Source organism: Schistocerca cancellata, unplaced genomic scaffold (genome assembly GCF_023864275.1).
Source record: "Schistocerca cancellata isolate TAMUIC-IGC-003103 unplaced genomic scaffold, iqSchCanc2.1 HiC_scaffold_830, whole genome shotgun sequence".
NCBI lineage: Eukaryota > Metazoa > Arthropoda > Insecta > Orthoptera > Acrididae > Schistocerca > Schistocerca cancellata.
The window spans coordinates 1-16028 of NW_026046841.1; the positions used below are offsets into that span (position 1 = coordinate 1).

The 16028-nt window shown below is 50.6% G+C and overlaps 28 non-coding genes across 28 annotated transcripts; all 28 read left to right on the top strand.

The window, feature by feature from the left end:
* The first annotated feature begins 155 nt into the window (after positions 1–155).
* Trnan-guu (transfer RNA asparagine (anticodon GUU)) lies at positions 156–229 on the top strand. Its single transcript has one exon. It is a non-coding gene; the product is annotated as a tRNA-Asn (tRNA).
* A 671-nt stretch (positions 230–900) lies between these two features.
* Trnat-cgu (transfer RNA threonine (anticodon CGU)) lies at positions 901–972 on the top strand. Its single transcript has one exon. It is a non-coding gene; the product is annotated as a tRNA-Thr (tRNA).
* A 333-nt stretch (positions 973–1305) lies between these two features.
* On the top strand, positions 1306–1379 carry Trnan-guu (transfer RNA asparagine (anticodon GUU)). The gene has a single exon. It is a non-coding gene; the product is annotated as a tRNA-Asn (tRNA).
* A 671-nt stretch (positions 1380–2050) lies between these two features.
* Trnat-cgu (transfer RNA threonine (anticodon CGU)) lies at positions 2051–2122 on the top strand. The gene has a single exon. It is a non-coding gene; the product is annotated as a tRNA-Thr (tRNA).
* A 333-nt stretch (positions 2123–2455) lies between these two features.
* Trnan-guu (transfer RNA asparagine (anticodon GUU)) lies at positions 2456–2529 on the top strand. The gene has a single exon. It is a non-coding gene; the product is annotated as a tRNA-Asn (tRNA).
* A 671-nt stretch (positions 2530–3200) lies between these two features.
* On the top strand, positions 3201–3272 carry Trnat-cgu (transfer RNA threonine (anticodon CGU)). The gene has a single exon. It is a non-coding gene; the product is annotated as a tRNA-Thr (tRNA).
* Positions 3273–3605: 333 nt separating this feature from the next.
* Trnan-guu (transfer RNA asparagine (anticodon GUU)) lies at positions 3606–3679 on the top strand. The gene has a single exon. It is a non-coding gene; the product is annotated as a tRNA-Asn (tRNA).
* Positions 3680–4350: 671 nt separating this feature from the next.
* Positions 4351–4422, top strand: Trnat-cgu (transfer RNA threonine (anticodon CGU)). The gene has a single exon. It is a non-coding gene; the product is annotated as a tRNA-Thr (tRNA).
* Positions 4423–4755: 333 nt separating this feature from the next.
* Trnan-guu (transfer RNA asparagine (anticodon GUU)) lies at positions 4756–4829 on the top strand. Its single transcript has one exon. It is a non-coding gene; the product is annotated as a tRNA-Asn (tRNA).
* Positions 4830–5500: 671 nt separating this feature from the next.
* Trnat-cgu (transfer RNA threonine (anticodon CGU)) lies at positions 5501–5572 on the top strand. The gene has a single exon. It is a non-coding gene; the product is annotated as a tRNA-Thr (tRNA).
* A 333-nt stretch (positions 5573–5905) lies between these two features.
* Trnan-guu (transfer RNA asparagine (anticodon GUU)) lies at positions 5906–5979 on the top strand. The gene has a single exon. It is a non-coding gene; the product is annotated as a tRNA-Asn (tRNA).
* Positions 5980–6650: 671 nt separating this feature from the next.
* Positions 6651–6722, top strand: Trnat-cgu (transfer RNA threonine (anticodon CGU)). The gene has a single exon. It is a non-coding gene; the product is annotated as a tRNA-Thr (tRNA).
* A 333-nt stretch (positions 6723–7055) lies between these two features.
* Trnan-guu (transfer RNA asparagine (anticodon GUU)) lies at positions 7056–7129 on the top strand. The gene has a single exon. It is a non-coding gene; the product is annotated as a tRNA-Asn (tRNA).
* Positions 7130–7800: 671 nt separating this feature from the next.
* On the top strand, positions 7801–7872 carry Trnat-cgu (transfer RNA threonine (anticodon CGU)). Its single transcript has one exon. It is a non-coding gene; the product is annotated as a tRNA-Thr (tRNA).
* A 333-nt stretch (positions 7873–8205) lies between these two features.
* On the top strand, positions 8206–8279 carry Trnan-guu (transfer RNA asparagine (anticodon GUU)). The gene has a single exon. It is a non-coding gene; the product is annotated as a tRNA-Asn (tRNA).
* Positions 8280–8950: 671 nt separating this feature from the next.
* Trnat-cgu (transfer RNA threonine (anticodon CGU)) lies at positions 8951–9022 on the top strand. The gene has a single exon. It is a non-coding gene; the product is annotated as a tRNA-Thr (tRNA).
* Positions 9023–9355: 333 nt separating this feature from the next.
* Positions 9356–9429, top strand: Trnan-guu (transfer RNA asparagine (anticodon GUU)). The gene has a single exon. It is a non-coding gene; the product is annotated as a tRNA-Asn (tRNA).
* Positions 9430–10100: 671 nt separating this feature from the next.
* Positions 10101–10172, top strand: Trnat-cgu (transfer RNA threonine (anticodon CGU)). Its single transcript has one exon. It is a non-coding gene; the product is annotated as a tRNA-Thr (tRNA).
* A 333-nt stretch (positions 10173–10505) lies between these two features.
* On the top strand, positions 10506–10579 carry Trnan-guu (transfer RNA asparagine (anticodon GUU)). Its single transcript has one exon. It is a non-coding gene; the product is annotated as a tRNA-Asn (tRNA).
* A 671-nt stretch (positions 10580–11250) lies between these two features.
* On the top strand, positions 11251–11322 carry Trnat-cgu (transfer RNA threonine (anticodon CGU)). Its single transcript has one exon. It is a non-coding gene; the product is annotated as a tRNA-Thr (tRNA).
* Positions 11323–11655: 333 nt separating this feature from the next.
* Positions 11656–11729, top strand: Trnan-guu (transfer RNA asparagine (anticodon GUU)). The gene has a single exon. It is a non-coding gene; the product is annotated as a tRNA-Asn (tRNA).
* Positions 11730–12400: 671 nt separating this feature from the next.
* Positions 12401–12472, top strand: Trnat-cgu (transfer RNA threonine (anticodon CGU)). Its single transcript has one exon. It is a non-coding gene; the product is annotated as a tRNA-Thr (tRNA).
* Positions 12473–12805: 333 nt separating this feature from the next.
* Positions 12806–12879, top strand: Trnan-guu (transfer RNA asparagine (anticodon GUU)). Its single transcript has one exon. It is a non-coding gene; the product is annotated as a tRNA-Asn (tRNA).
* A 671-nt stretch (positions 12880–13550) lies between these two features.
* On the top strand, positions 13551–13622 carry Trnat-cgu (transfer RNA threonine (anticodon CGU)). Its single transcript has one exon. It is a non-coding gene; the product is annotated as a tRNA-Thr (tRNA).
* A 333-nt stretch (positions 13623–13955) lies between these two features.
* Positions 13956–14029, top strand: Trnan-guu (transfer RNA asparagine (anticodon GUU)). Its single transcript has one exon. It is a non-coding gene; the product is annotated as a tRNA-Asn (tRNA).
* A 671-nt stretch (positions 14030–14700) lies between these two features.
* Positions 14701–14772, top strand: Trnat-cgu (transfer RNA threonine (anticodon CGU)). The gene has a single exon. It is a non-coding gene; the product is annotated as a tRNA-Thr (tRNA).
* A 333-nt stretch (positions 14773–15105) lies between these two features.
* Trnan-guu (transfer RNA asparagine (anticodon GUU)) lies at positions 15106–15179 on the top strand. Its single transcript has one exon. It is a non-coding gene; the product is annotated as a tRNA-Asn (tRNA).
* Positions 15180–15850: 671 nt separating this feature from the next.
* On the top strand, positions 15851–15922 carry Trnat-cgu (transfer RNA threonine (anticodon CGU)). Its single transcript has one exon. It is a non-coding gene; the product is annotated as a tRNA-Thr (tRNA).
* Positions 15923–16028: the final 106 nt, after the last annotated feature.

Genomic DNA, 16028 nt, shown 5'->3' on the forward strand with positions numbered 1-16028 from the left:
TGCTTGGCGATGTCATTCGTTTATGAGCCCCACTACAGTGTGCATGCACGTTATCCATGTGAAGAGGCGTAAGCAGATACTACCATTCTGCGAGGTGCCTGCGAAAAGTACACGAGTTGCATTGATGAAGAGAGCAGAAGTGACCGAAAGTTAAGGCCTCCGTGGCGCAATCGGCTAGCGCGTTCGGCTGTTAACCGAAAGGTTGGTGGTTCGAGCCCACCCGGGGGCGAAATCGTTTTAATCGCCACCGAGGTGAGGACGTATGTCCACTTTGATAGAGATACACAGCCAGTGTGACAATTTGGCTGTGTTTGAATGATGCCACCCAGCCTTATACACATTCAGCCACGTGACAGTGGAGGTAAAAACATGGCCCTATGCGGACGTTCTACCGTTTTCCTATTAATTCGGCATGTGTGACACTGCAGTAGAGCGACGACCACTACAAAAGATGTATTATTTACATTTCATTTCGGCGTATACACCGCGAGTGCCATATGACAGGGCCTCTCTCTCGATGTCGATCTGCATTTGGCGTCTCTTAAGTGTCGGTCTGCAGTAGGCCGCTGTTGGCCGAGCGGCGTGCAGTCGCCTTACATGAAGCCCCCAGTGCCACTGTGGACGATGTAGCCAGAGAGAGGAGTCGAAAGGCGCGTTTCACAGTAGAGCCACGCTATCCCACAAGCTGTGCACTAGGTCAAGTTTTGCGCAGACCGCAAACCTTTGGTGGCTTGACGCTCGTCGTCGATCGTAAGGGTGAAACAGTGAAGAGAGTTGGAAAACGGTAAGGTGGACACCTCCAGCAGCATCTGTGTGTCAAATCCGATATCTGGTCGAGGGCTGTAAGATTCAGTATGATGACGTGACAAGTCGGGAGTAGCTCACGAACGCAAAGCTGCGGCCTTCTTAGCTCAGTGGTAGAGCACTGGTCTCGTAAACCAGGGGTCGTGAGTTCGACCCTCACAGAAGGCATTCATTTTTTTAACTTTGCTGCTGAGAGCAGAGCTAGCTCGAGCAGCATCTAACAGATGGCAGTGCACTGAATGAAGGGGAAGTTCTACAACCGATAAAGAGTGCTCTACTTGCATCAGAGGTTTACTGGATGTGTAGGCGGAACACTGTTTTGTATGCATTTTGTAGTATAATGTCATGCTTGGCGATGTCATTCGTTTATGAGCCCCACTACAGTGTGCATGCACGTTATCCATGTGAAGAGGCGTAAGCAGATACTACCATTCTGCGAGGTGCCTGCGAAAAGTACACGAGTTGCATTGATGAAGAGAGCAGAAGTGACCGAAAGTTAAGGCCTCCGTGGCGCAATCGGCTAGCGCGTTCGGCTGTTAACCGAAAGGTTGGTGGTTCGAGCCCACCCGGGGGCGAAATCGTTTTAATCGCCACCGAGGTGAGGACGTATGTCCACTTTGATAGAGATACACAGCCAGTGTGACAATTTGGCTGTGTTTGAATGATGCCACCCAGCCTTATACACATTCAGCCACGTGACAGTGGAGGTAAAAACATGGCCCTATGCGGACGTTCTACCGTTTTCCTATTAATTCGGCATGTGTGACACTGCAGTAGAGCGACGACCACTACAAAAGATGTATTATTTACATTTCATTTCGGCGTATACACCGCGAGTGCCATATGACAGGGCCTCTCTCTCGATGTCGATCTGCATTTGGCGTCTCTTAAGTGTCGGTCTGCAGTAGGCCGCTGTTGGCCGAGCGGCGTGCAGTCGCCTTACATGAAGCCCCCAGTGCCACTGTGGACGATGTAGCCAGAGAGAGGAGTCGAAAGGCGCGTTTCACAGTAGAGCCACGCTATCCCACAAGCTGTGCACTAGGTCAAGTTTTGCGCAGACCGCAAACCTTTGGTGGCTTGACGCTCGTCGTCGATCGTAAGGGTGAAACAGTGAAGAGAGTTGGAAAACGGTAAGGTGGACACCTCCAGCAGCATCTGTGTGTCAAATCCGATATCTGGTCGAGGGCTGTAAGATTCAGTATGATGACGTGACAAGTCGGGAGTAGCTCACGAACGCAAAGCTGCGGCCTTCTTAGCTCAGTGGTAGAGCACTGGTCTCGTAAACCAGGGGTCGTGAGTTCGACCCTCACAGAAGGCATTCATTTTTTTAACTTTGCTGCTGAGAGCAGAGCTAGCTCGAGCAGCATCTAACAGATGGCAGTGCACTGAATGAAGGGGAAGTTCTACAACCGATAAAGAGTGCTCTACTTGCATCAGAGGTTTACTGGATGTGTAGGCGGAACACTGTTTTGTATGCATTTTGTAGTATAATGTCATGCTTGGCGATGTCATTCGTTTATGAGCCCCACTACAGTGTGCATGCACGTTATCCATGTGAAGAGGCGTAAGCAGATACTACCATTCTGCGAGGTGCCTGCGAAAAGTACACGAGTTGCATTGATGAAGAGAGCAGAAGTGACCGAAAGTTAAGGCCTCCGTGGCGCAATCGGCTAGCGCGTTCGGCTGTTAACCGAAAGGTTGGTGGTTCGAGCCCACCCGGGGGCGAAATCGTTTTAATCGCCACCGAGGTGAGGACGTATGTCCACTTTGATAGAGATACACAGCTAGTGTGACAATTTGGCTGTGTTTGAATGATGCCACCCAGCCTTATACACATTCAGCCACGTGACAGTGGAGGTAAAAACATGGCCCTATGCGGACGTTCTACCGTTTTCCTATTAATTCGGCATGTGTGACACTGCAGTAGAGCGACGACCACTACAAAAGATGTATTATTTACATTTCATTTCGGCGTATACACCGCGAGTGCCATATGACAGGGCCTCTCTCTCGATGTCGATCTGCATTTGGCGTCTCTTAAGTGTCGGTCTGCAGTAGGCCGCTGTTGGCCGAGCGGCGTGCAGTCGCCTTACATGAAGCCCCCAGTGCCACTGTGGACGATGTAGCCAGAGAGAGGAGTCGAAAGGCGCGTTTCACAGTAGAGCCACGCTATCCCACAAGCTGTGCACTAGGTCAAGTTTTGCGCAGACCGCAAACCTTTGGTGGCTTGACGCTCGTCGTCGATCGTAAGGGTGAAACAGTGAAGAGAGTTGGAAAACGGTAAGGTGGACACCTCCAGCAGCATCTGTGTGTCAAATCCGATATCTGGTCGAGGGCTGTAAGATTCAGTATGATGACGTGACAAGTCGGGAGTAGCTCACGAACGCAAAGCTGCGGCCTTCTTAGCTCAGTGGTAGAGCACTGGTCTCGTAAACCAGGGGTCGTGAGTTCGACCCTCACAGAAGGCATTCATTTTTTTAACTTTGCTGCTGAGAGCAGAGCTAGCTCGAGCAGCATCTAACAGATGGCAGTGCACTGAATGAAGGGGAAGTTCTACAACCGATAAAGAGTGCTCTACTTGCATCAGAGGTTTACTGGATGTGTAGGCGGAACACTGTTTTGTATGCATTTTGTAGTATAATGTCATGCTTGGCGATGTCATTCGTTTATGAGCCCCACTACAGTGTGCATGCACGTTATCCATGTGAAGAGGCGTAAGCAGATACTACCATTCTGCGAGGTGCCTGCGAAAAGTACACGAGTTGCATTGATGAAGAGAGCAGAAGTGACCGAAAGTTAAGGCCTCCGTGGCGCAATCGGCTAGCGCGTTCGGCTGTTAACCGAAAGGTTGGTGGTTCGAGCCCACCCGGGGGCGAAATCGTTTTAATCGCCACCGAGGTGAGGACGTATGTCCACTTTGATAGAGATACACAGCCAGTGTGACAATTTGGCTGTGTTTGAATGATGCCACCCAGCCTTATACACATTCAGCCACGTGACAGTGGAGGTAAAAACATGGCCCTATGCGGACGTTCTACCGTTTTCCTATTAATTCGGCATGTGTGACACTGCAGTAGAGCGACGACCACTACAAAAGATGTATTATTTACATTTCATTTCGGCGTATACACCGCGAGTGCCATATGACAGGGCCTCTCTCTCGATGTCGATCTGCATTTGGCGTCTCTTAAGTGTCGGTCTGCAGTAGGCCGCTGTTGGCCGAGCGGCGTGCAGTCGCCTTACATGAAGCCCCCAGTGCCACTGTGGACGATGTAGCCAGAGAGAGGAGTCGAAAGGCGCGTTTCACAGTAGAGCCACGCTATCCCACAAGCTGTGCACTAGGTCAAGTTTTGCGCAGACCGCAAACCTTTGGTGGCTTGACGCTCGTCGTCGATCGTAAGGGTGAAACAGTGAAGAGAGTTGGAAAACGGTAAGGTGGACACCTCCAGCAGCATCTGTGTGTCAAATCCGATATCTGGTCGAGGGCTGTAAGATTCAGTATGATGACGTGACAAGTCGGGAGTAGCTCACGAACGCAAAGCTGCGGCCTTCTTAGCTCAGTGGTAGAGCACTGGTCTCGTAAACCAGGGGTCGTGAGTTCGACCCTCACAGAAGGCATTCATTTTTTTAACTTTGCTGCTGAGAGCAGAGCTAGCTCGAGCAGCATCTAACAGATGGCAGTGCACTGAATGAAGGGGAAGTTCTACAACCGATAAAGAGTGCTCTACTTGCATCAGAGGTTTACTGGATGTGTAGGCGGAACACTGTTTTGTATGCATTTTGTAGTATAATGTCATGCTTGGCGATGTCATTCGTTTATGAGCCCCACTACAGTGTGCATGCACGTTATCCATGTGAAGAGGCGTAAGCAGATACTACCATTCTGCGAGGTGCCTGCGAAAAGTACACGAGTTGCATTGATGAAGAGAGCAGAAGTGACCGAAAGTTAAGGCCTCCGTGGCGCAATCGGCTAGCGCGTTCGGCTGTTAACCGAAAGGTTGGTGGTTCGAGCCCACCCGGGGGCGAAATCGTTTTAATCGCCACCGAGGTGAGGACGTATGTCCACTTTGATAGAGATACACAGCCAGTGTGACAATTTGGCTGTGTTTGAATGATGCCACCCAGCCTTATACACATTCAGCCACGTGACAGTGGAGGTAAAAACATGGCCCTATGCGGACGTTCTACCGTTTTCCTATTAATTCGGCATGTGTGACACTGCAGTAGAGCGACGACCACTACAAAAGATGTATTATTTACATTTCATTTCGGCGTATACACCGCGAGTGCCATATGACAGGGCCTCTCTCTCGATGTCGATCTGCATTTGGCGTCTCTTAAGTGTCGGTCTGCAGTAGGCCGCTGTTGGCCGAGCGGCGTGCAGTCGCCTTACATGAAGCCCCCAGTGCCACTGTGGACGATGTAGCCAGAGAGAGGAGTCGAAAGGCGCGTTTCACAGTAGAGCCACGCTATCCCACAAGCTGTGCACTAGGTCAAGTTTTGCGCAGACCGCAAACCTTTGGTGGCTTGACGCTCGTCGTCGATCGTAAGGGTGAAACAGTGAAGAGAGTTGGAAAACGGTAAGGTGGACACCTCCAGCAGCATCTGTGTGTCAAATCCGATATCTGGTCGAGGGCTGTAAGATTCAGTATGATGACGTGACAAGTCGGGAGTAGCTCACGAACGCAAAGCTGCGGCCTTCTTAGCTCAGTGGTAGAGCACTGGTCTCGTAAACCAGGGGTCGTGAGTTCGACCCTCACAGAAGGCATTCATTTTTTTAACTTTGCTGCTGAGAGCAGAGCTAGCTCGAGCAGCATCTAACAGATGGCAGTGCACTGAATGAAGGGGAAGTTCTACAACCGATAAAGAGTGCTCTACTTGCATCAGAGGTTTACTGGATGTGTAGGCGGAACACTGTTTTGTATGCATTTTGTAGTATAATGTCATGCTTGGCGATGTCATTCGTTTATGAGCCCCACTACAGTGTGCATGCACGTTATCCATGTGAAGAGGCGTAAGCAGATACTACCATTCTGCGAGGTGCCTGCGAAAAGTACACGAGTTGCATTGATGAAGAGAGCAGAAGTGACCGAAAGTTAAGGCCTCCGTGGCGCAATCGGCTAGCGCGTTCGGCTGTTAACCGAAAGGTTGGTGGTTCGAGCCCACCCGGGGGCGAAATCGTTTTAATCGCCACCGAGGTGAGGACGTATGTCCACTTTGATAGAGATACACAGCCAGTGTGACAATTTGGCTGTGTTTGAATGATGCCACCCAGCCTTATACACATTCAGCCACGTGACAGTGGAGGTAAAAACATGGCCCTATGCGGACGTTCTACCGTTTTCCTATTAATTCGGCATGTGTGACACTGCAGTAGAGCGACGACCACTACAAAAGATGTATTATTTACATTTCATTTCGGCGTATACACCGCGAGTGCCATATGACAGGGCCTCTCTCTCGATGTCGATCTGCATTTGGCGTCTCTTAAGTGTCGGTCTGCAGTAGGCCGCTGTTGGCCGAGCGGCGTGCAGTCGCCTTACATGAAGCCCCCAGTGCCACTGTGGACGATGTAGCCAGAGAGAGGAGTCGAAAGGCGCGTTTCACAGTAGAGCCACGCTATCCCACAAGCTGTGCACTAGGTCAAGTTTTGCGCAGACCGCAAACCTTTGGTGGCTTGACGCTCGTCGTCGATCGTAAGGGTGAAACAGTGAAGAGAGTTGGAAAACGGTAAGGTGGACACCTCCAGCAGCATCTGTGTGTCAAATCCGATATCTGGTCGAGGGCTGTAAGATTCAGTATGATGACGTGACAAGTCGGGAGTAGCTCACGAACGCAAAGCTGCGGCCTTCTTAGCTCAGTGGTAGAGCACTGGTCTCGTAAACCAGGGGTCGTGAGTTCGACCCTCACAGAAGGCATTCATTTTTTTAACTTTGCTGCTGAGAGCAGAGCTAGCTCGAGCAGCATCTAACAGATGGCAGTGCACTGAATGAAGGGGAAGTTCTACAACCGATAAAGAGTGCTCTACTTGCATCAGAGGTTTACTGGATGTGTAGGCGGAACACTGTTTTGTATGCATTTTGTAGTATAATGTCATGCTTGGCGATGTCATTCGTTTATGAGCCCCACTACAGTGTGCATGCACGTTATCCATGTGAAGAGGCGTAAGCAGATACTACCATTCTGCGAGGTGCCTGCGAAAAGTACACGAGTTGCATTGATGAAGAGAGCAGAAGTGACCGAAAGTTAAGGCCTCCGTGGCGCAATCGGCTAGCGCGTTCGGCTGTTAACCGAAAGGTTGGTGGTTCGAGCCCACCCGGGGGCGAAATCGTTTTAATCGCCACCGAGGTGAGGACGTATGTCCACTTTGATAGAGATACACAGCTAGTGTGACAATTTGGCTGTGTTTGAATGATGCCACCCAGCCTTATACACATTCAGCCACGTGACAGTGGAGGTAAAAACATGGCCCTATGCGGACGTTCTACCGTTTTCCTATTAATTCGGCATGTGTGACACTGCAGTAGAGCGACGACCACTACAAAAGATGTATTATTTACATTTCATTTCGGCGTATACACCGCGAGTGCCATATGACAGGGCCTCTCTCTCGATGTCGATCTGCATTTGGCGTCTCTTAAGTGTCGGTCTGCAGTAGGCCGCTGTTGGCCGAGCGGCGTGCAGTCGCCTTACATGAAGCCCCCAGTGCCACTGTGGACGATGTAGCCAGAGAGAGGAGTCGAAAGGCGCGTTTCACAGTAGAGCCACGCTATCCCACAAGCTGTGCACTAGGTCAAGTTTTGCGCAGACCGCAAACCTTTGGTGGCTTGACGCTCGTCGTCGATCGTAAGGGTGAAACAGTGAAGAGAGTTGGAAAACGGTAAGGTGGACACCTCCAGCAGCATCTGTGTGTCAAATCCGATATCTGGTCGAGGGCTGTAAGATTCAGTATGATGACGTGACAAGTCGGGAGTAGCTCACGAACGCAAAGCTGCGGCCTTCTTAGCTCAGTGGTAGAGCACTGGTCTCGTAAACCAGGGGTCGTGAGTTCGACCCTCACAGAAGGCATTCATTTTTTTAACTTTGCTGCTGAGAGCAGAGCTAGCTCGAGCAGCATCTAACAGATGGCAGTGCACTGAATGAAGGGGAAGTTCTACAACCGATAAAGAGTGCTCTACTTGCATCAGAGGTTTACTGGATGTGTAGGCGGAACACTGTTTTGTATGCATTTTGTAGTATAATGTCATGCTTGGCGATGTCATTCGTTTATGAGCCCCACTACAGTGTGCATGCACGTTATCCATGTGAAGAGGCGTAAGCAGATACTACCATTCTGCGAGGTGCCTGCGAAAAGTACACGAGTTGCATTGATGAAGAGAGCAGAAGTGACCGAAAGTTAAGGCCTCCGTGGCGCAATCGGCTAGCGCGTTCGGCTGTTAACCGAAAGGTTGGTGGTTCGAGCCCACCCGGGGGCGAAATCGTTTTAATCGCCACCGAGGTGAGGACGTATGTCCACTTTGATAGAGATACACAGCCAGTGTGACAATTTGGCTGTGTTTGAATGATGCCACCCAGCCTTATACACATTCAGCCACGTGACAGTGGAGGTAAAAACATGGCCCTATGCGGACGTTCTACCGTTTTCCTATTAATTCGGCATGTGTGACACTGCAGTAGAGCGACGACCACTACAAAAGATGTATTATTTACATTTCATTTCGGCGTATACACCGCGAGTGCCATATGACAGGGCCTCTCTCTCGATGTCGATCTGCATTTGGCGTCTCTTAAGTGTCGGTCTGCAGTAGGCCGCTGTTGGCCGAGCGGCGTGCAGTCGCCTTACATGAAGCCCCCAGTGCCACTGTGGACGATGTAGCCAGAGAGAGGAGTCGAAAGGCGCGTTTCACAGTAGAGCCACGCTATCCCACAAGCTGTGCACTAGGTCAAGTTTTGCGCAGACCGCAAACCTTTGGTGGCTTGACGCTCGTCGTCGATCGTAAGGGTGAAACAGTGAAGAGAGTTGGAAAACGGTAAGGTGGACACCTCCAGCAGCATCTGTGTGTCAAATCCGATATCTGGTCGAGGGCTGTAAGATTCAGTATGATGACGTGACAAGTCGGGAGTAGCTCACGAACGCAAAGCTGCGGCCTTCTTAGCTCAGTGGTAGAGCACTGGTCTCGTAAACCAGGGGTCGTGAGTTCGACCCTCACAGAAGGCATTCATTTTTTTAACTTTGCTGCTGAGAGCAGAGCTAGCTCGAGCAGCATCTAACAGATGGCAGTGCACTGAATGAAGGGGAAGTTCTACAACCGATAAAGAGTGCTCTACTTGCATCAGAGGTTTACTGGATGTGTAGGCGGAACACTGTTTTGTATGCATTTTGTAGTATAATGTCATGCTTGGCGATGTCATTCGTTTATGAGCCCCACTACAGTGTGCATGCACGTTATCCATGTGAAGAGGCGTAAGCAGATACTACCATTCTGCGAGGTGCCTGCGAAAAGTACACGAGTTGCATTGATGAAGAGAGCAGAAGTGACCGAAAGTTAAGGCCTCCGTGGCGCAATCGGCTAGCGCGTTCGGCTGTTAACCGAAAGGTTGGTGGTTCGAGCCCACCCGGGGGCGAAATCGTTTTAATCGCCACCGAGGTGAGGACGTATGTCCACTTTGATAGAGATACACAGCCAGTGTGACAATTTGGCTGTGTTTGAATGATGCCACCCAGCCTTATACACATTCAGCCACGTGACAGTGGAGGTAAAAACATGGCCCTATGCGGACGTTCTACCGTTTTCCTATTAATTCGGCATGTGTGACACTGCAGTAGAGCGACGACCACTACAAAAGATGTATTATTTACATTTCATTTCGGCGTATACACCGCGAGTGCCATATGACAGGGCCTCTCTCTCGATGTCGATCTGCATTTGGCGTCTCTTAAGTGTCGGTCTGCAGTAGGCCGCTGTTGGCCGAGCGGCGTGCAGTCGCCTTACATGAAGCCCCCAGTGCCACTGTGGACGATGTAGCCAGAGAGAGGAGTCGAAAGGCGCGTTTCACAGTAGAGCCACGCTATCCCACAAGCTGTGCACTAGGTCAAGTTTTGCGCAGACCGCAAACCTTTGGTGGCTTGACGCTCGTCGTCGATCGTAAGGGTGAAACAGTGAAGAGAGTTGGAAAACGGTAAGGTGGACACCTCCAGCAGCATCTGTGTGTCAAATCCGATATCTGGTCGAGGGCTGTAAGATTCAGTATGATGACGTGACAAGTCGGGAGTAGCTCACGAACGCAAAGCTGCGGCCTTCTTAGCTCAGTGGTAGAGCACTGGTCTCGTAAACCAGGGGTCGTGAGTTCGACCCTCACAGAAGGCATTCATTTTTTTAACTTTGCTGCTGAGAGCAGAGCTAGCTCGAGCAGCATCTAACAGATGGCAGTGCACTGAATGAAGGGGAAGTTCTACAACCGATAAAGAGTGCTCTACTTGCATCAGAGGTTTACTGGATGTGTAGGCGGAACACTGTTTTGTATGCATTTTGTAGTATAATGTCATGCTTGGCGATGTCATTCGTTTATGAGCCCCACTACAGTGTGCATGCACGTTATCCATGTGAAGAGGCGTAAGCAGATACTACCATTCTGCGAGGTGCCTGCGAAAAGTACACGAGTTGCATTGATGAAGAGAGCAGAAGTGACCGAAAGTTAAGGCCTCCGTGGCGCAATCGGCTAGCGCGTTCGGCTGTTAACCGAAAGGTTGGTGGTTCGAGCCCACCCGGGGGCGAAATCGTTTTAATCGCCACCGAGGTGAGGACGTATGTCCACTTTGATAGAGATACACAGCTAGTGTGACAATTTGGCTGTGTTTGAATGATGCCACCCAGCCTTATACACATTCAGCCACGTGACAGTGGAGGTAAAAACATGGCCCTATGCGGACGTTCTACCGTTTTCCTATTAATTCGGCATGTGTGACACTGCAGTAGAGCGACGACCACTACAAAAGATGTATTATTTACATTTCATTTCGGCGTATACACCGCGAGTGCCATATGACAGGGCCTCTCTCTCGATGTCGATCTGCATTTGGCGTCTCTTAAGTGTCGGTCTGCAGTAGGCCGCTGTTGGCCGAGCGGCGTGCAGTCGCCTTACATGAAGCCCCCAGTGCCACTGTGGACGATGTAGCCAGAGAGAGGAGTCGAAAGGCGCGTTTCACAGTAGAGCCACGCTATCCCACAAGCTGTGCACTAGGTCAAGTTTTGCGCAGACCGCAAACCTTTGGTGGCTTGACGCTCGTCGTCGATCGTAAGGGTGAAACAGTGAAGAGAGTTGGAAAACGGTAAGGTGGACACCTCCAGCAGCATCTGTGTGTCAAATCCGATATCTGGTCGAGGGCTGTAAGATTCAGTATGATGACGTGACAAGTCGGGAGTAGCTCACGAACGCAAAGCTGCGGCCTTCTTAGCTCAGTGGTAGAGCACTGGTCTCGTAAACCAGGGGTCGTGAGTTCGACCCTCACAGAAGGCATTCATTTTTTTAACTTTGCTGCTGAGAGCAGAGCTAGCTCGAGCAGCATCTAACAGATGGCAGTGCACTGAATGAAGGGGAAGTTCTACAACCGATAAAGAGTGCTCTACTTGCATCAGAGGTTTACTGGATGTGTAGGCGGAACACTGTTTTGTATGCATTTTGTAGTATAATGTCATGCTTGGCGATGTCATTCGTTTATGAGCCCCACTACAGTGTGCATGCACGTTATCCATGTGAAGAGGCGTAAGCAGATACTACCATTCTGCGAGGTGCCTGCGAAAAGTACACGAGTTGCATTGATGAAGAGAGCAGAAGTGACCGAAAGTTAAGGCCTCCGTGGCGCAATCGGCTAGCGCGTTCGGCTGTTAACCGAAAGGTTGGTGGTTCGAGCCCACCCGGGGGCGAAATCGTTTTAATCGCCACCGAGGTGAGGACGTATGTCCACTTTGATAGAGATACACAGCCAGTGTGACAATTTGGCTGTGTTTGAATGATGCCACCCAGCCTTATACACATTCAGCCACGTGACAGTGGAGGTAAAAACATGGCCCTATGCGGACGTTCTACCGTTTTCCTATTAATTCGGCATGTGTGACACTGCAGTAGAGCGACGACCACTACAAAAGATGTATTATTTACATTTCATTTCGGCGTATACACCGCGAGTGCCATATGACAGGGCCTCTCTCTCGATGTCGATCTGCATTTGGCGTCTCTTAAGTGTCGGTCTGCAGTAGGCCGCTGTTGGCCGAGCGGCGTGCAGTCGCCTTACATGAAGCCCCCAGTGCCACTGTGGACGATGTAGCCAGAGAGAGGAGTCGAAAGGCGCGTTTCACAGTAGAGCCACGCTATCCCACAAGCTGTGCACTAGGTCAAGTTTTGCGCAGACCGCAAACCTTTGGTGGCTTGACGCTCGTCGTCGATCGTAAGGGTGAAACAGTGAAGAGAGTTGGAAAACGGTAAGGTGGACACCTCCAGCAGCATCTGTGTGTCAAATCCGATATCTGGTCGAGGGCTGTAAGATTCAGTATGATGACGTGACAAGTCGGGAGTAGCTCACGAACGCAAAGCTGCGGCCTTCTTAGCTCAGTGGTAGAGCACTGGTCTCGTAAACCAGGGGTCGTGAGTTCGACCCTCACAGAAGGCATTCATTTTTTTAACTTTGCTGCTGAGAGCAGAGCTAGCTCGAGCAGCATCTAACAGATGGCAGTGCACTGAATGAAGGGGAAGTTCTACAACCGATAAAGAGTGCTCTACTTGCATCAGAGGTTTACTGGATGTGTAGGCGGAACACTGTTTTGTATGCATTTTGTAGTATAATGTCATGCTTGGCGATGTCATTCGTTTATGAGCCCCACTACAGTGTGCATGCACGTTATCCATGTGAAGAGGCGTAAGCAGATACTACCATTCTGCGAGGTGCCTGCGAAAAGTACACGAGTTGCATTGATGAAGAGAGCAGAAGTGACCGAAAGTTAAGGCCTCCGTGGCGCAATCGGCTAGCGCGTTCGGCTGTTAACCGAAAGGTTGGTGGTTCGAGCCCACCCGGGGGCGAAATCGTTTTAATCGCCACCGAGGTGAGGACGTATGTCCACTTTGATAGAGATACACAGCTAGTGTGACAATTTGGCTGTGTTTGAATGATGCCACCCAGCCTTATACACATTCAGCCACGTGACAGTGGAGGTAAAAACATGGCCCTATGCGGACGTTCTACCGTTTTCCTATTAATTCGGCATGTGTGACACTGCAGTAGAGCGACGACCACTACAAAAGATGTATTATTTACATTTCATTTCGGCGTATACACCGCGAGTGCCATATGACAGGGCCTCTCTCTCGATGTCGATCTGCATTTGGCGTCTCTTAAGTGTCGGTCTGCAGTAGGCCGCTGTTGGCCGAGCGGCGTGCAGTCGCCTTACATGAAGCCCCCAGTGCCACTGTGGACGATGTAGCCAGAGAGAGGAGTCGAAAGGCGCGTTTCACAGTAGAGCCACGCTATCCCACAAGCTGTGCACTAGGTCAAGTTTTGCGCAGACCGCAAACCTTTGGTGGCTTGACGCTCGTCGTCGATCGTAAGGGTGAAACAGTGAAGAGAGTTGGAAAACGGTAAGGTGGACACCTCCAGCAGCATCTGTGTGTCAAATCCCATATCTGGTCGAGGGCCGTAAGATTCAGTATGATGACGTGACAAGTCGGGAGTAGCTCACGAACGCAAAGCTGCGGCCTTCTTAGCTCAGTGGTAGAGCACTGGTCTCGTAAACCAGGGGTCGTGAGTTCGACCCTCACAGAAGGCATTCATTTTTTTAACTTTGCTGCTGAGAGCAGAGCTAGCTCGAGCAGCATCTAACAGATGGCAGTGCACTGAATGAAGGGGAAGTTCTACAACCGATAAAGAGTGCTCTACTTGCATCAGAGGTTTACTGGATGTGTAGGCGGAACACTGTTTTGTATGCATTTTGTAGTATAATGTCATGCTTGGCGATGTCATTCGTTTATGAGCCCCACTACAGTGTGCATGCACGTTATCCATGTGAAGAGGCGTAAGCAGATACTACCATTCTGCGAGGTGCCTGCGAAAAGTACACGAGTTGCATTGATGAAGAGAGCAGAAGTGACCGAAAGTTAAGGCCTCCGTGGCGCAATCGGCTAGCGCGTTCGGCTGTTAACCGAAAGGTTGGTGGTTCGAGCCCACCCGGGGGCGAAATCGTTTTAATCGCCACCGAGGTGAGGACGTATGTCCACTTTGATAGAGATACACAGCCAGTGTGACAATTTGGCTGTGTTTGAATGATGCCACCCAGCCTTATACACATTCAGCCACGTGACAGTGGAGGTAAAAACATGGCCCTATGCGGACGTTCTACCGTTTTCCTATTAATTCGGCATGTGTGACACTGCAGTAGAGCGACGACCACTACAAAAGATGTATTATTTACATTTCATTTCGGCGTATACACCGCGAGTGCCATATGACAGGGCCTCTCTCTCGATGTCGATCTGCATTTGGCGTCTCTTAAGTGTCGGTCTGCAGTAGGCCGCTGTTGGCCGAGCGGCGTGCAGTCGCCTTACATGAAGCCCCCAGTGCCACTGTGGACGATGTAGCCAGAGAGAGGAGTCGAAAGGCGCGTTTCACAGTAGAGCCACGCTATCCCACAAGCTGTGCACTAGGTCAAGCTTTGCGCAGACCGCAAACCTTTGGTGGCTTGACGCTCGTCGTCGATCGTAAGGGTGAAACAGTGAAGAGAGTTGGAAAACGGTAAGGTGGACACCTCCAGCAGCATCTGTGTGTCAAATCCGATATCTGGTCGAGGGCTGTAAGATTCAGTATGATGACGTGACAAGTCGGGAGTAGCTCACGAACGCAAAGCTGCGGCCTTCTTAGCTCAGTGGTAGAGCACTGGTCTCGTAAACCAGGGGTCGTGAGTTCGACCCTCACAGAAGGCATTCATTTTTTTAACTTTGCTGCTGAGAGCAGAGCTAGCTCGAGCAGCATCTAACAGATGGCAGTGCACTGAATGAAGGGGAAGTTCTACAACCGATAAAGAGTGCTCTACTTGCATCAGAGGTTTACTGGATGTGTAGGCGGAACACTGTTTTGTATGCATTTTGTAGTATAATGTCATGCTTGGCGATGTCATTCGTTTATGAGCCCCACTACAGTGTGCATGCACGTTATCCATGTGAAGAGGCGTAAGCAGATACTACCATTCTGCGAGGTGCCTGCGAAAAGTACACGAGTTGCATTGATGAAGAGAGCAGAAGTGACCGAAAGTTAAGGCCTCCGTGGCGCAATCGGCTAGCGCGTTCGGCTGTTAACCGAAAGGTTGGTGGTTCGAGCCCACCCGGGGGCGAAATCGTTTTAATCGCCACCGAGGTGAGGACGTATGTCCACTTTGATAGAGATACACAGCTAGTGTGACAATTTGGCTGTGTTTGAATGATGCCACCCAGCCTTATACACATTCAGCCACGTGACAGTGGAGGTAAAAACATGGCCCTATGCGGACGTTCTACCGTTTTCCTATTAATTCGGCATGTGTGACACTGCAGTAGAGCGACGACCACTACAAAAGATGTATTATTTACATTTCATTTCGGCGTATACACCGCGAGTGCCATATGACAGGGCCTCTCTCTCGATGTCGATCTGCATTTGGCGTCTCTTAAGTGTCGGTCTGCAGTAGGCCGCTGTTGGCCGAGCGGCGTGCAGTCGCCTTACATGAAGCCCCCAGTGCCACTGTGGACGATGTAGCCAGAGAGAGGAGTCGAAAGGCGCGTTTCACAGTAGAGCCACGCTATCCCACAAGCTGTGCACTAGGTCAAGTTTTGCGCAGACCGCAAACCTTTGGTGGCTTGACGCTCGTCGTCGATCGTAAGGGTGAAACAGTGAAGAGAGTTGGAAAACGGTAAGGTGGACACCTCCAGCAGCATCTGTGTGTCAAATCCGATATCTGGTCGAGGGCTGTAAGATTCAGTATGATGACGTGACAAGTCGGGAGTAGCTCACGAAGGCAAAGCTGCGGCCTTCTTAGCTCAGTGGTAGAGCACTGGTCTCGTAAACCAGGGGTCGTGAGTTCGACCCTCACAGAAGGCATTCATTTTTTTAACTTTGCTGCTGAGAGCAGAGCTAGCTCGAGCAGCATCTAACAGATGGCAGTGCACTGAATGAAGGGGAAGTTCTACAACCGATAAAGAGTGCT